Genomic DNA, 14950 nt, shown 5'->3' with positions numbered 1-14950 from the left:
AGTAGCTCTCACAGTTGTTACGTGATGTTAACCAGTAAAAAAATAGGAGGAGAAAACAGACAAGTTTGATGCCAATGAACTGGGTAAAACTGGGATAAATGATTATTTCTCTTAACACAATTTGCATTGCATTTGTGACTTATCAGTGTTCAGTACAAGCTGTAATTCGAGAATCGCTCGGTCTTTCTGCCTTCTGGAGCGCGAGCAGTGACAATCACCCCGCGGTTGGCGCGGTGGCAGCCCGGCCTCGGGCAGCAGCTTAGCGGGTTAAGCCAGGACTGCCGGGTTTGGACCGGGCTTTCCCTCGAGGACGAGTCCTCTCCTCCTGTGCTAAAGCAGCCAGGTGCTGGGGTGCTCCCGCGTGGCCCCCGGCGCGTGCCAGGATGGTGCTCCCGGGAATGGGGGAGCGGAATGCGGTCGGGCTCCCGCCGGCCCTCTGCATTGCTTGGTTAAATACGGCTGATGTCTTTGTAAGAGCCTCTCTTTGGATCAACTCATAAGGCAAGGGGGGTTATTCCAGATGGATTCTGAATGGAAGTTTATCATATGTTTTCAGTTTTGTAAGTTTTCAAAATCCAGTGGTTATGTTTAAATCCTAGGTAAGACATTAAGCTATTTTAGAAATGAAGAATTAGCCCATGTGAGAGAGGTTTGGAAACTGTGTGAGCACATGTACGTGTCTGACATTGCCCAAACACACCCCAAATGCGACACGGTCAGTTTGCTTTAGCACGTTATGAAACACGGTGGGAACTTCAACTGCTCAGAGGTGACACAGCACTTCATGAGGATGTCTGCATGGCTGTGTTGCATGTGCCTTGTAAATACTGCACCTTCAGCTATATACCTGCATTTGCATATTCGTATTAAATAATTTATTGTTCGGCATAAGTGATGCTTTCATGCACTGCACAAAAATTCCGTGTCCATGAGGTGCTGTGCTTCGATGTCGAGCTAGGAAGTAGCATCTGGGTAGCAAAGGAATTGCCTCGTTGAAGTAAATGTCTTGGAAATATCAACTGTACAGGTAGTAGCAAGCAAGGGAATAAATCCGTACTTTTGCAGCCGTTTATGTATCTTTTAGAGTGTCGTGAACAGTAAACTGCCTCAGTTTGAGGGGCAGTGGCATCACAAATCACCATCTTTCAGCAGCTGTGTCGTTGTTGCTGATCTTGCTGCTTCATGCGTCTTCAGTTCTGCTCCCTCGTCTGTGACCTGCATTTTCGGTTTTCTCGGCCTTCCCCTGCTCTCCTTTCCTTGTGTCTTTAATTGCCTTCTCCAGGCTTTTTTCTTCTTACAGCTTCATACAGTTTCAATTATTTCTTTTCCTGATTATGCTGCCAAAATCTGTTACCTCCAGTCGTCTTCAATATCCAGTCATCAACTCTTATTCAAAAACAAACAAAAAATCCATTTATTTTTCAGAACTAAAAGAAAATAAGAAAAACTCAGTGTGGAGAAGTCCTTGTATTTCCTTCAAATAAGAAAAATAAGAACAACTGGCTTCTCTTCAGGATCCAGTTTTTATGGTAATACTTGACCACAGTCGGCATTGCTGCCCTCAATCATCTGCGAAGCTGCTGCCTCCCTGCTGTGACCCCCTGAGTGGTTTGCAGGGTGCTTTGCTGCGTGCAGCCTTCCAGCGTCCCGTTCCTATAGATTATGAGCAGGAAAACTCCTCCGCCTTGGGCCTTTCTCTCCACCGCAAGCCGCGAGCCTTCTCCCCGGGCATCGTGCTTTTGTCTTGCAGGTTCTGCTTGCCGATTCTCCCCGCGCGCCGCCTCCCCGCGCCTCTCCCGTGCAGGGAGCAGAGCGGGCGTTAGTTGGCAGGAGCCGCTCGCCGATGGTAACAGGGCTCGGGGCTGCCCCCGAAAGCACCCGCACGAGCTCCGGGGTGTGTGGGCTCCGCGGAGCGCCCTGCAGGGATCCCTCTCACTCACACACACGCTCGCAGCAGAAAAGCCTTCAAAAAAGCGTGGCTTCAAATTCAATAGGTCTGCCCCTTTGCTCCCAGGAAGGAGCACTGTTACTATGGGGCTTGCGCCCGGGCAGCCCGGCAAGGTTCTCTGCCTCCGGAAGGATCATCCACACTCTGTGCACTCTGCTGCTCGTGATGCAGCTTGATTTCAATATTTATCCCCAAGATTATCAACAGTGTTTCAGTAACATTTATGCAACCCAGCTCACTTGCTCCTTTTCTTAATGTATAGTCACTCATCAGTTACAGTGTGTGATGAGCACTAGCATTTTAATGAGGCAATTTCTAGGAGATGGGGTTTGCTGACTCTTCCTAGCTAAGCTTTTTTAAAAGATATTTTGCATTTAGATTTCATAATTTTAGTGGTTTTAAGCTTTTTTTTTCTTTATGTCTATTACTTATTGTATAAAGAAAATACAATACAGAACAGAAATGGTGTGCTAGAAATCTTGCTCTGATTTCTTGTTTTGGTTATCTTTCAAAAGGATTGAAATAGAGATGCAGATTTGCTTTTTAAAATATACTGTAAAATGTACATCATATGCTAGCCTTAATTTTTTGAAAACACGATCTGTTTTCATTGCAAAATAATTTTCAGTGCTGAAACTTAGCAATTTAAATTTAAAGCCAGTCAGAGGGGTAGCATTTGAGCTTTCCAAGCCTTGTGAACAACAACCGCTCTGTTTAATTACTTGAAGTTGCAAAATCTGCTGTGGGCATGTGAAAGGCACCGAGAGCCTCCACATTGTTTTGGCTTCTCATCATTCCTGTGCTTGCAGAACCGAATAGGAAAGCCTTGATGGCACCCGAGGTGGAAATGGTACTTGAGGAAATTCGGATGTTGGTGGCTGCCGGTGTCCCGAGGACAGGGAGGGTTTGTACGAGCCGGAATCGCGGCTGGGCTGCCCGTGCTGTGCCCTCGTACGGGTGCATGAGGCCTCCTCATGGGATGGGAGCCAGGGCGAGGGCGCAGCGCGTCCCGGGAGCGCGGGACGGACGGGGCTGCGGGGAAGGGAAAACGCCTCCGCCGCACGAGTCCTGCTGGGATTTCTGCTTTTGAGACAAAGCTGCTGAGTCTCAGCGTAACCTGTCACCCTGAAAATACGGTAGGAAATAACTTTGGATCCATGTTTCTGGTTGTGCTATATGCATAGCACAATGTATGTCCTTGGTTTCCACACTAAAGAGCGTATTTGTCTTCCTTCCCTTACCCAACCTGTTGTGCTTCCCACAACAGTGGACGTTGTATGGATGGGGACAGGATTTCAGGCTTTCCTCCTTTCCTTGGAGCAGTTGGAGGGATCTTCTGCTTCTGAAGTCACTGAGCTCTTTCTAGCCAGGTCCGATACTTGGATATTCTCTACTGCAACACTTAGGAGAAACAAATTGATGTGATAGACAGAAGTGAATGAAGAAGAAAAAAAAAAGGGGAGGGGAAAGAAAAAAAGAGAAAAAATGGGGGATATTCTGTGCTTTGTACATTCTCCTGTTTGTCCCCCCCACCAAAAGTTGCCAAACCCACGTGCAGAGGATGTGCAGGTGGGGAGGGAAGAGCTTTCTGAGTAACAAAAACAAGTGCAAGCAAGAAAAAGACCAGCAGCATGACCTTTAAAACTGTTCTGGCTGTGGAGGTAGGTGCGTATATGCACGTACATGCATATGCATGTATGTCTTTAAACCCTATCTATGAGGACAGAAAGGGAAAACCTCTTTCATCTCCCAAGCACTTATGTGGGAAAAGAAACTTTTAACATAGTGTTAAAATATTTACCAGCTATTAAAGATTCAAACAAAGTACAAGGGCTGTGGTATCAACAACAGTTTGATATTGGTGGGCCCAGGCATTCCTCGGAGAGAGTGGAACTGCTCTGGCAGAAACAAACACTCTTAGGGATGTGTGCGTGTGTGTGTGTATATATATATGTATGTATGTATATATATATATATATATAGGTGTATATATCTCCCACTGCTCCTGTACCTCCTGCTTTCATCAAATGGGAGAATGGGACTCAATGTCAAGTGTCTATTTGGAGATTACAGGTGTATACAGATTCACAGATAATGATGATTTGCATCAATATGTGACCTCTCCTAAAGATATTTTTGATAACTCATGGAATGTACCTGTAAGGCAGATAGAGTGGGTTCCTTTAAAAAGCTTATTCCAACTCTAGGGATATGATTCCAGAGTAAATTATTAATGTTTAGAGTGTGCTGATCTAAGAATATAGATTCCGGGAGGTTATGTGATTTCCTGAAGTCCTCGTGGAGACACTTGCAGAATGACCTCTGACTCAGACATAAGCTTAGACTCTTAAGTCAATATTTTCCCGTTTCACCTGTGTATAACACTATGGAAACTAGCCATTGTGGTAGCATCTGCAGCTTTATTTTTGTGCTATATGTCTCCAGTGAGAATAGCTTCTCTTAGGCGTTGGAGGTGATTGCCAGTGCAGGCTGCTAGTGCAGAGATGTCTGCCACATCAGTGATGCGGTGTGGAGCAGCCTCCTGCACATCGAGGCGTCCTCCCTTTCTTCCTCATTGCAGCTTTTTTGTTGTTTCTGAATCACCACAGATGACTCCTCTGAATGAAGCTCTGTGTTTCACTTGTGTTACCTTCAGTTAGCAAATCTGATGGCTGCAGCGTGGTTGCTTCAACGTGAGTCCGGGCATGGTGACAAGACGTTCCCTAATGATCCCCGTGCGAGAGTTTTGCAGTGTCAGAATTGGGTTTGGGTTAAAACAGGGAGGAGGATCTTGGCAGCGGCGAATTGAAGCAGTGTCACAGAAGATGCTCTGCTGTGCTGTGCTGAGCAGCTTTGCAAGCACAGGAGGCCTGGAGAAGCAGAAGAGACCCAAGCAGTTAGTGTGGATGCGTGTGAGATACGACATGCAAATACACAACCAAACTCAACTCAGGGGTGCTCTGATGTTTAGTGAGAGTTGGGGCTTGTTGCCTGCAGTGGACCTGTTTGGATCCAGCTTGTTCTAGCGCACGATTCACTTCTTTTCTTTCCCATGTGTAGGCTGGGCTGGACGAAGGTCTGGAGCTCAGCGACGGGCAGCGCTGCTCGGCGTGACCAGCTTCAATCCCAGAGCTGAGAGGGTAACAGACACCTCGGTGGGGCACGGGCTGTGATACTGCTGCAAGAACAGCTGACAGTGTTCTGGGGAAAAAAAGTTATCACAGCCACCCATACACAAATTACTAGTATGAAATACACTTTTACTTTCCAAAAAATTCATGAATAATTAAATCTCTTTCAGATAAATCTTTTTGCCTCCAGGTAGTGCTGAAAGAAAAACAAATTCCAAACCAATCTCAACTTTCTCAAGTTTTTTTTTTCTTCTCTCACCACTAAAAATAGGTATTGCTTGGGGCAGAGGAGGTTTTCAGTCATGGTACAGGACCAAGATTGTGGAAAAGCAGCAACTTGTTGTTTGATTTCATTTTATGGTTAAAAATAATAATAACAACTTATCTGCATGGAACCAAGCAGTTGATTGATGTGCTAGTATCTCACAATGGATATCCTCTTCCTTGAGATGTGCTGTGCTGGATGCTCATGGTTGAGATGTTCGTGCCACCAGCAGGTGAGTGTGAGTAGCAGGAAGGTTTCACCCAGATTGCTACAATTGGCGACTTTTTTCCCAATAAACAAATCCCTCAACACGTGAGAAGAACTTGGAATGAGGAGGCTGACAGGAGTGTGCAGCCTTGGGCCAGCGCTGAGGTGAGCAGGGAGGAAAGGCAGGAGCGGGAGGCAGTGCTGAGGCGCAGGAGCCACAGCTCAAAGGCTTTGGCACTGCAGGCAGCATCAGAGCAGGAAAAAACTGCTCCCAGACCGCTCGGTGCTGCGGTGCAGACGGACTGTCCTCGCTGCCGAGCTCAGGCCCTGCCAGTCGGGAATGGAGCAGGCACGGGGACGATGAAGGGGATGCCAGCAGCGGCCCCCTCGCTGCCGCCGCCAGCTGGCCTTGCTGGCGTTGGCAAAAAAGGGCCCCAAGCACGGGGAATTCTTTGCATAATAATCTGATGTGGTGGGAAACTGTCATCTCTGCTGCTGGCCAGCTCTGCAGCAGAGCAGAGCTTTTCCGGGTGGAATTAGGATGCCCACCTTCACTAGAAGCCCATACCCTCTCAGGGCTTAACCTAACCCGCTCTAGTGGCCTCCTGCTTTTTCTCTAAGCCAGCAAGTTGCATTTTATCATGATAGATCAATTTATTGCGGCTTTCTCCACAATAGACTTTAATATTAGCGAGGCAAAATAACCGTATGACAGTTAATGGGATTAAATGCGAAGCATTTCATCAAATTGCCCAGAATCGTTCTGAACTCGTGCCAGGGCAGAAGTTTTGTTGCATTTCTAGTATTTCCACGTATCCAGCCTTCCATAGTTCAGTTTGGTTACGATGATGATTTCTCCTTGTGCCATTGTATATAGTAAATGTGCATCACGATGCAGAGCTCAGCAAAGGGAATTTGATTAGCCGTGCTCCGCAGGTGTGCGTTGGTACCTGCGCACGGTGCTGAGCAGACGCATTTCACTGCAAAGTTGTCTTGGTAATGAAGTCATCCTCGTGTACTCTGTGATTGCTGACGTAGCCGTATAGCTATTGGAGTGGAGAAGCAAGCAAATCATACCTTCTGAAAGAAAACATATGGAAAATTCATCTTTTTTAATCTTTATTTATTTTTAAACCAGTAAAAGAATATAGAAATCAGTTGATTTTTCTTCCTGGCTTTTATACTGATACAGCTTTTTTATACTTTTTATACTTTACACTTTTCTATGCTGATCAGCTTTTATACTGATACAGGTTGTCAAAGTCCATGTAAGCCCATGGACATATAAAACCTTAATGAATTATCTCCTTTATTGATTTAGCATTTAGGTTTCTCTGTTGTCTCCTTTTACGGTATTGGCATTTAGGTTCTACTGTGATCTTACAGTATTTGCAATATGGTCTTGAAATGTGCTTAATGCAGTTTAAAAATGAATGTTTGCTCCTTCCTTTTTCTCTTAAATACATTATATATATATAATACATATATATATATATATATAAATAAAATGTAGAGAGCTCTCCCTGTAAATTGGAGAAACATCTTCTGCTGTTACTTAATTTCAGAACGCATTAATGAACCCTGCTGACATGGTACATATGCAGGTAGTAATTGCATAATGATGGACAACTTCATTAGGTTAGAGGAAAAAATTTCCTTTCGTAACAATAATGTAAAATTAGCTCTTCTATTTTATTGGATTTCTTATTATCAAGGCCATTGTAGGATCTGAATCTCCGGTGAGCGATACCTTCTGGAGCTCATGCCGCGGAAGCGAGGGCTAAAGACGCTCTGAAGCAGAAGACATTTAGTTCTTGGAGGTTCAGATGTATTTTCAGATCTCTCTATGTTCCTTGGAACATTTTTCTAACTCAGACTGTGTTATTGTTTACAACGAATTCTTATTAAGGTCCTAGTCATCCCGTTAGGATTGAAGTTCTGCTTTGTTGGCTGCTGTATACTGCAGTGTTTTTCCTTTTTTAAGCATAAAAGACAAACAAAATGGAGGAAAAAGCCTTACTAAAATGAACAGGTTAATGGCATCTCTTTTCGTTCCTCTCCCAGATTTTTTTTTTCTTCTCTGAGAGGGTTGGGGAAAGAAGACGATGATGAGGAACACCGAGAGGAAGGGCGGTGGGAATGGGAGCGGAGGAGCTGGGCAGTGGGCTCATGCTGTAGGAAACCGTGTCCAGATCCCTCACGGCATCAATCCCACTTGGATCAACGTGCGTTTGTCAGGTAATTCCGTGTGACAGAAGGTCCATAGGTGGTTACTGATAGGAAAGCCAGTTGCAGGGATTAATGAAGAACGAAGCAACTGATAGAGGAAAAGCTTTGAAGGGGTGACCAGGACTACTGCTTAGCCTTCTGGGTCCGACCATCACCTCTGAAATGCTGCCTCATATTCATGCTGTTGAGGAGGTTTTGTCCTTTTCCCTCAGGTGAGGACCTAGTTCATTATTCCTTGTATCTGCAGCAGATTGTGCTCCCCTCCGGCTGGCTCCTAACACAGCTGTCCCTTCCCTAGAGTGTCAGTGCAGGGGAACCAGGCGAGGGACAGCCCGGCTTCCAGGGATGGCTTTCAAGACCTTTCTTGAACCAGCTTTTGGGAGAATTGAGCGTGTCTTCCCTGATGATTTGCAAACATATATGCAGACACTTGGTGTTTGAATGTTTGAGAAAGAGTGGGGACTAATTCACCTAGCTAAGGAGGCAGAATCAAGCAGATCCAGGTTCTGATGCTATCTGAGCAGCACTGCAAAACTTCTGAGAAAATAAGCAATGCTCACAGCATGAGAAACCTGAAAAGCTCTACCAACTGTCACATCTTCAAAAACCAGAATGTTATCTAGAAAAAGCAAGTTCCTGTTAATTTTCATACCAATATCATTTGATTTGAAGTGCAGGAGCCTTGGGTAATGACTCAGGCAGAAGTATTTGCTTAAGACATATAGGTACGTGTCGTTGGGAAGGTATTCTGGAGAGCCTTACATAAGCAACTGCTTTTGGCGGTCCACTGCAGTTGCTATCTCCAGGCATTTATTCCAGCATTTGGAGTTGCTACTCTGCACAATAGTGTAGATACGTAGAATGCTGCTGTTTTCTCACAACTATGCTGCAGGCACAAGGTAGATTATGTAATTTTTTTGAGTTACATATTGGTGTCTACATTTGCATCTCTTGTTTACAGCTTCAGATAACCTCAGTTTATTAGATTTTACTCCTCTGGGCATATATTATTCTATGGGTTTCCCTTCCCTCACAACTTGGAGACGTGTTCAGATTCCATCCAAGTCTGTCCGTACTGCAGCTTTCGGGGAACAGGGATGGCAGTGCAATGACCATCAGTGTGAGCAGACGGAGTGAGCGCGGTGCTTCCTCTCTGTCACAAACCCAAGCTGTTCCCGTGCACCACAGATGGAGACACCTCCGTGCTGCAGGGTGGGTGGCATGGCCTGCCCCACGCGGCTGGCGCGGCGGCTGCAGGCACGAGGATGGGATCAGCCCTGGGTCTCCTTGCTGCCCGTAAGCACAGGAGTGCTCATTTAAGAGGTTTTCAGCTCCTTTGCCTCCTTCAGGAGAGTCACATGGGCAGGAAATGAGAATACTTGTATAAAAGCATGAAGCAAATAATTCTAGGGAAGCTCATGTCTTGTACGTACTCGGTGATTATGAGGAGCGCTTTCACCGTGTGTACAACAACTCGATTCTGAGGTCTTGGCCCCTTCGCTGCGTGTCCTCTGGCCCGGGAGGCCTCGCGCGCGGTGTCGGTGTCCGTGCCCGTCCCAGCCGCCAGCCAAGGCTGGGGGTACCTGCTCGCAGGGTCTCGCGGCCGCGGTGCCTTCCCCGGCCGTTGCTGCTGAGGGGACTCACTTTGTGCTCATGGATCCGGCTGTGTCCTCACCCCAGGAAGCTGGTACATTAGAGCAGCAGTTTGGTGCTGGCGAGACTGTGGGAACAAGGACATGCTGTGACACTTTGACCCGGGCGGCATCAGCAAGGGCGTATACCCCAAGGGAGGAAGGCTAGGCTGGCTTTAGCTTTTCCACCCTGTTTTCCAGCAAAGCTGCTGGCAGCATTGGTAATCCCAGCATTGTGGTGTCTGTCCTGGATCCCTAGGGTAAGACTGTGGGGGTGTAGTACAGCAGTCCTGCAGGAGCACAGTGAGGCAGGGTTTATTCCCTAATACCCAGTTAAGTCTATCTACTTAAACTTTACCTGTCTTGTTCAAGGCCAGCTAGTGAGAGGGCAGTTGGAGCCTTTCAGTTTCCTGAGCTGTGACTTTTTGCAGGGATGTGGACACACAGGCTGGAAAGCACACACTTCCCCGCTGGAAGCAGAGCTGCCAGCTACCCGTGGCATAGGCCGCACGTTGGGTGTGATGGACTGTGGCGCTCGGGGATGCACCGCGTTTGCGCTCCGCGCTGGAGTGTTTCTGTAGCAGTTGGTGTGAGGTGGAAGGAGCCTTCAAGGCAAACAGTCACCCAGTGCCTTAGCTGTGCTCGCTGTAGCGGCGAGTCTCCGTCACCTGCAACCCCGGAGACGGGAATGGCAGTTTTCCATGGCTGTCTCTTCCCTGTGAGGTACTTTGAATCTGAGTGCGGTGAGTGCTGTGGGGCGAGGATGCCTGGCTGAGCCTCGGTGCCAACACCTTCCCTATGCTTGCTTTTAAAGACAGCTGATAACCAACACCAAACAGTGTCCTGACAAAAAATAAAAAATAAATAAAAAAATAAAACGAAGAGCAGAGTAGTTGATATTTACAAAATAGAGGTAAACATATACTTAAAAATACAGGAGGACCAATTCTTCTGTGTTGAGATCTCCTCACCATCATGCTGGCAATGCAACAAAGGTGGTTAATGCTGAGGTGGCGACACGGAAGGGGTAAAAGTGAGAAGATGGTGCGTGATGGAGACAGTAAAGCCAGGAGCCGCACACCGGGGAGCAAAGCGGTTGTGATGAGAAGCCCCCATGTTCTCAGATGTGATCCTGAAGCAGCCGTCTCTGCAGTGCCGCATCTCTAGGTCCTGGCTATGCAGCCGGCTGCCATTTTGTTTCTAACTCACGGCAGGGCTAAGCTGTCACCTCCAGAGACATGAGGATGTTTTCTCCCGTTCTCTGCCTGCAACAAAAATACCTTCCCCAGTCACCAGGACCTGAGGCTTTGCCCTGCCTTGCAAGAGAGGAACGACGAAAATCTAAACTACTGTTCTTCCAAATTGCTTCCACGAGGAAAAAAATGAAATCTCTAAATGTCAAGCTCTGCTATTTTTACTGCGTGTCCCCAAAGGAGGCTCCCGCACTGCTCTGTGCGTTCGCAATTGCAGTTCCCTGCATGTCTGCAGCAGACAATTATTACCATTTGTCTTGTGCTTGTCAGGCCTTCTAGAGGAAAGAATTTTTTATCAGGTTGTATGTTAATGCTTTCCATTGGGCAACCTTTTGTGCACCGAGGGTGAATCTTCTTTGGCAGTGCTGAGAGAGCAGTGAAGCTTTTTTGAGAATATTCTTTAGTCTTCGGCTTAAAATTTCATTTATTCCAAATTTGGAAAGTAAAACTCTACTTAAAATGAAGTAAAAAATGTCTGAATTTTGCTCTGTAGGATAAAAATGTTTTCTGATAGGTATCTTTATTATATTCCAAACATATTTGTATTGTTTAGGATTCATATAATGTTAACCAGTAGCAATATTTGATAAAGTACTTGCTTTGTAATGTGTTCACTCAAAAAAGCCTTGAGGTATATTTGAGAAATGGGTTTATTTTTTTATGGATGGATAAAATAACTTAGAATGAATTAAAAGGACTTAAACTGATGTTAATTCACAAAGTGCAATTTGAAAAATAATATGAAATAAGATCATGGATCTATTGAGTAATAATAGATGTGGAAGAAATTACAAAAGTTGAGTGAACGAGGACCCATGGTTATGTTGTTTTTCTATTAGAAGGCAATTTCGTAATTCCGTACTGTAGTTTTCCACTACGTTGTATCAATGTCTCCCAGCAAGACACTATGAAATATTCTGTATTTTTAAAGCGAGTGCTTCAGGGCTCTGTACTGACCTCTCTAATCTTCCCAAGTTTTGAAGTGCTGTACTGGATGAACCGTGTGGGTCAAGAGGAGCACGGGGCTACGTACAAAAGTATCTAAGTTGGACTGAGACGAGCGACCAGGCACTCGAAACGACTGTCATGCTGAGGGCCCTCTCCCCAATGGGCTGGTGAGGATCAGAGCTATCAACATGCAGGTTCATGTCCCAGATATTTAATCTTTTATTTTTTTTTTAGTAGTTCATTTTGAAACAAGTGAACATGCTATTTCATTGTTAAAAATTTCCTTTGTTTAAAGAAATTTAAGTTAAATCTGCTGCCATAAGAAAGGCCTTGGCTAGCTCCGTGTTTCTCTTGGTAGTGTGTTATGAAGGCAAAGGAAGAGAAATCCTAATTATTTCAATAAAAGTATTTCCTCTGTAATAAACCCCACAGGTTTGTCCAGTCAGATGGACAAAGTGGGGTGGAAAAGCGTTTTTTTGGTGCAAGAGCAGTTGCTCGTTGCAGATGAGCAGCAGCCGTCCCTGTCGTAGCCACGTTTCTCTGCGCACGGGAGGGCTCCGGCTGCTGGTGACACAAACTTGAAATGGCATCGCCCGAGGCAAATAATACCCTGTCTAATGTATTTGATTTTGCAAAGATAACAAGCTGAGTTACATTCATGCTTTTAGTTATGTTAATGGTTCAAGGAAAAGGACAATAAGCAACTGAAAAAGGTAAAAATCTAGTGGTCTCTTAAGGAAGCCTTCAAAAATATTGTATTTAGTGCTTTAGAAAGAAGAACAGAATATAGAGTGTATTTTTGAGATGCAACTGCTGTGATTTTGGTGGAGCATTTGGTTAAATATCTAATGAATAATTCAGCGTTACTAATTTGTGAAGCATCCAGACTAGAAGCCACCTTCGAGGACCTCAAAGAGCGTCGCCACCCGGCCCGCGGCTCCGGAGCGCGGCGGGACGAGGGCTGCAGGGCCGGCCCGGCCCAGGACGTCCCTGTTGGCTGGGCAGGACATGGGCCCTGTGGAGGGCAGCGTCCGGGGTGCAAGAGCAGTGCCCGGCGCTGCCGCCCGCAGCCCTCGGGGCCAGCTCCCACGCACAGCGCTTCCAGGAGAGAGGAGCGCAGGCAGAATTCCAGGTTCAAAAGCTTTTGTCTTTACTTAGAGGAATAGACTTTAAAAAACACACTTTTTCTGCACTGTAAACGGCCTGGTTTTGTACTGGATCTACGGTTTTAGGAATTAAGTCCGATGGACTTCAGAGCGCGAGCAGCATCTCACGGAGGCTTGAGGAACAGTTCGTTGCAGCATACGCGCTTTGTCTTTCCAGACGGACATTTTTGGGGGAACTTTGGGTTTAAAAAGAGTTATTTACAAATCTTGAAACAAAGTAGTGTGTGCTACTTTTTACTTTTTATTTCCAAGTGACCCAGTGTAAACAACCATCTGATACCTGCCTGCCACAGGAAGGGCCCTGGGCTGGGGATTTTGTAGGTCCCAATGATTGAATAGACTTGGCTGCTCCAAAGGAGCCATTTTCAGAAATTAGAGGTGGTTTCATTTTGATGAGAAGAAATAACTGCGATGATTGCTAGAGCTTTCAGAGCTGTTCGCTACATTTCAGTGAGTCTTTTCTTGTGGCAGATACCTTCTTCAAGTAACATTTTGTTGATGGGCCTGGTACAATTGTGTGTTTGGGGCACAAATTCTTTTTTGTAAGAGGTGATAAAAATGTGTCTTAATGGCAATTTGTTCTTTCATAGTGTTTGCCCAATCTAGATCCTTATTCTAGGATCCAGAAACAAGGAGACCTAGCAGGGAGGATTTTACGATGTCGACGTGCTCATCTTTGCAGCTACTCGAAGTTTGAATTTTTTCAAAAGAATGAAATCGATGAGACAATTGTGGTTGGTTTAGTCAGCAGTAACTCTTTCCTAGAGGAGGCTATTAAAAAGGAGGAATTAATTAAAATGCTACCGATGACAGTCTTTTGTTTGACTTTCTTAAATTAATTGTTGACAGAGCTTATTCTACTTAGATTGGGGTGCTGCTCTAGTTTAACGTGTGGTATTATACTTGGCATGCAGAAAAGATCATTCCCAATTCTAAAAAGGTCCCTACTAATAATCGTATTGGGAAGGCAGTAAAGTATCCTGGTAATGACTCCAGTGAAAGGAATAACCAAGATTAAAAACTTCTTAGTGCTTAATACGTGTAAGCCTGCGCTGGCAGAGCGTCCTGAAGAGGGACTGTGGCGGTGTCCAGGGGAAAGAGGCTCGAGCAATGGAGCAGTTGCAGCCTTTGAGACCTTCTGAAACATTGTTGGAGGGGTCCAAAGAGAGAGATTTGGTGTTGAGTTGACTACGGAAGAACTACAAAGCTTTTTGTGGAGTTAGTTGAAGTCCGTAGAAAGAGAACCCTGCTGATGCTCAAGCTTGGTACCCAAACTGGGATCAAACTTCGCACATTTTTAAGTTTTTTATCAATTACATTCTGACCGTTCTGGCTATCTACAAGCAACTCTTAATAGCCTAGATTTTTATTCTTCATTTCATCCCATTATTTCTAGCAATGCTTTAATCTATTACCACTATTATGTTTTTCACTTCATCGTATTAATACCTGGAAACAAATGTTGAGAATCGCTATAACTGTATTAGCTATAACATGCATAAAAGATGACTGCCATCTTATTTTAATCTTTCCTGATATTAATCCTACAGGGCCTTCTATGTGTGTTTTTGATTTGCTTTCAAACCCATCTAATTTATCTGTAGCACACGCTGTCAGTTCAGTTGTCAATATTCGGTCTGTTTTTCTCCGCCTGCAGAGTCTCTATCATATTAATTTTTATTGATAATCAGGAGAATTTTATGAATGTTTCAGACCTATCTGAAGAATCTAATTTTGCCCAAGCGTCCCGCTGTTCTCGCGGCTCGCAGGCTAATGTGTTTTCCTGCAGACAATTCATTTAGCTGAAGCTCTAATCAGCCGTAGCATCTGTCTTTCACTGCTGCTTTTAACTGTTTTGTGCCTTGTAAAAAATATGTGAATTGGAATCCAAACCGACCTCAAATGCAGTGACTTCACATTTATTTTGCTTTGCATATATGTTTTAGAAGCACGGGGGACATCGCTGTGTCTTTCAGTGTTCTTTTGGTTGCTGGGCGGGTTACTTAGCTTATAAAAATGCCTTGTATGTATATTTTTTTCCATTCCCCTGCAATAATCCTTTGCTCAACTGGTGGGGCTGATTGGTTTGCGTGCGTGGCCTCTGCAATGGGTTTCCATTATACGCAGGAGATTAATCCCGGGCTCATCACGGAGCCTCCTGAGGACGGGCGG

At 45.2% G+C, this 14950-nt stretch overlaps 1 protein-coding gene across 2 annotated transcripts in view; it reads left to right on the top strand.

The window, feature by feature from the left end:
- LOC104572611 (3',5'-cyclic-AMP phosphodiesterase 4B) overlaps positions 1–14950 on the top strand; it is a 111125-nt gene that overhangs the window by 17191 nt on the left and 78984 nt on the right. The window lies entirely within an intron of this gene.

Source organism: Tinamus guttatus, unplaced genomic scaffold (assembly GCF_059628265.1).
Source record: "Tinamus guttatus ecotype Peru unplaced genomic scaffold, ASM5962826v1 Tinamus_guttatus_pri_ptg000153l, whole genome shotgun sequence".
NCBI lineage: Eukaryota > Metazoa > Chordata > Aves > Tinamiformes > Tinamidae > Tinamus > Tinamus guttatus.
The sequence above is the reverse complement of the archived record's forward strand: the minus strand, read 5'-3'. Positions and strand labels throughout refer to the sequence as shown.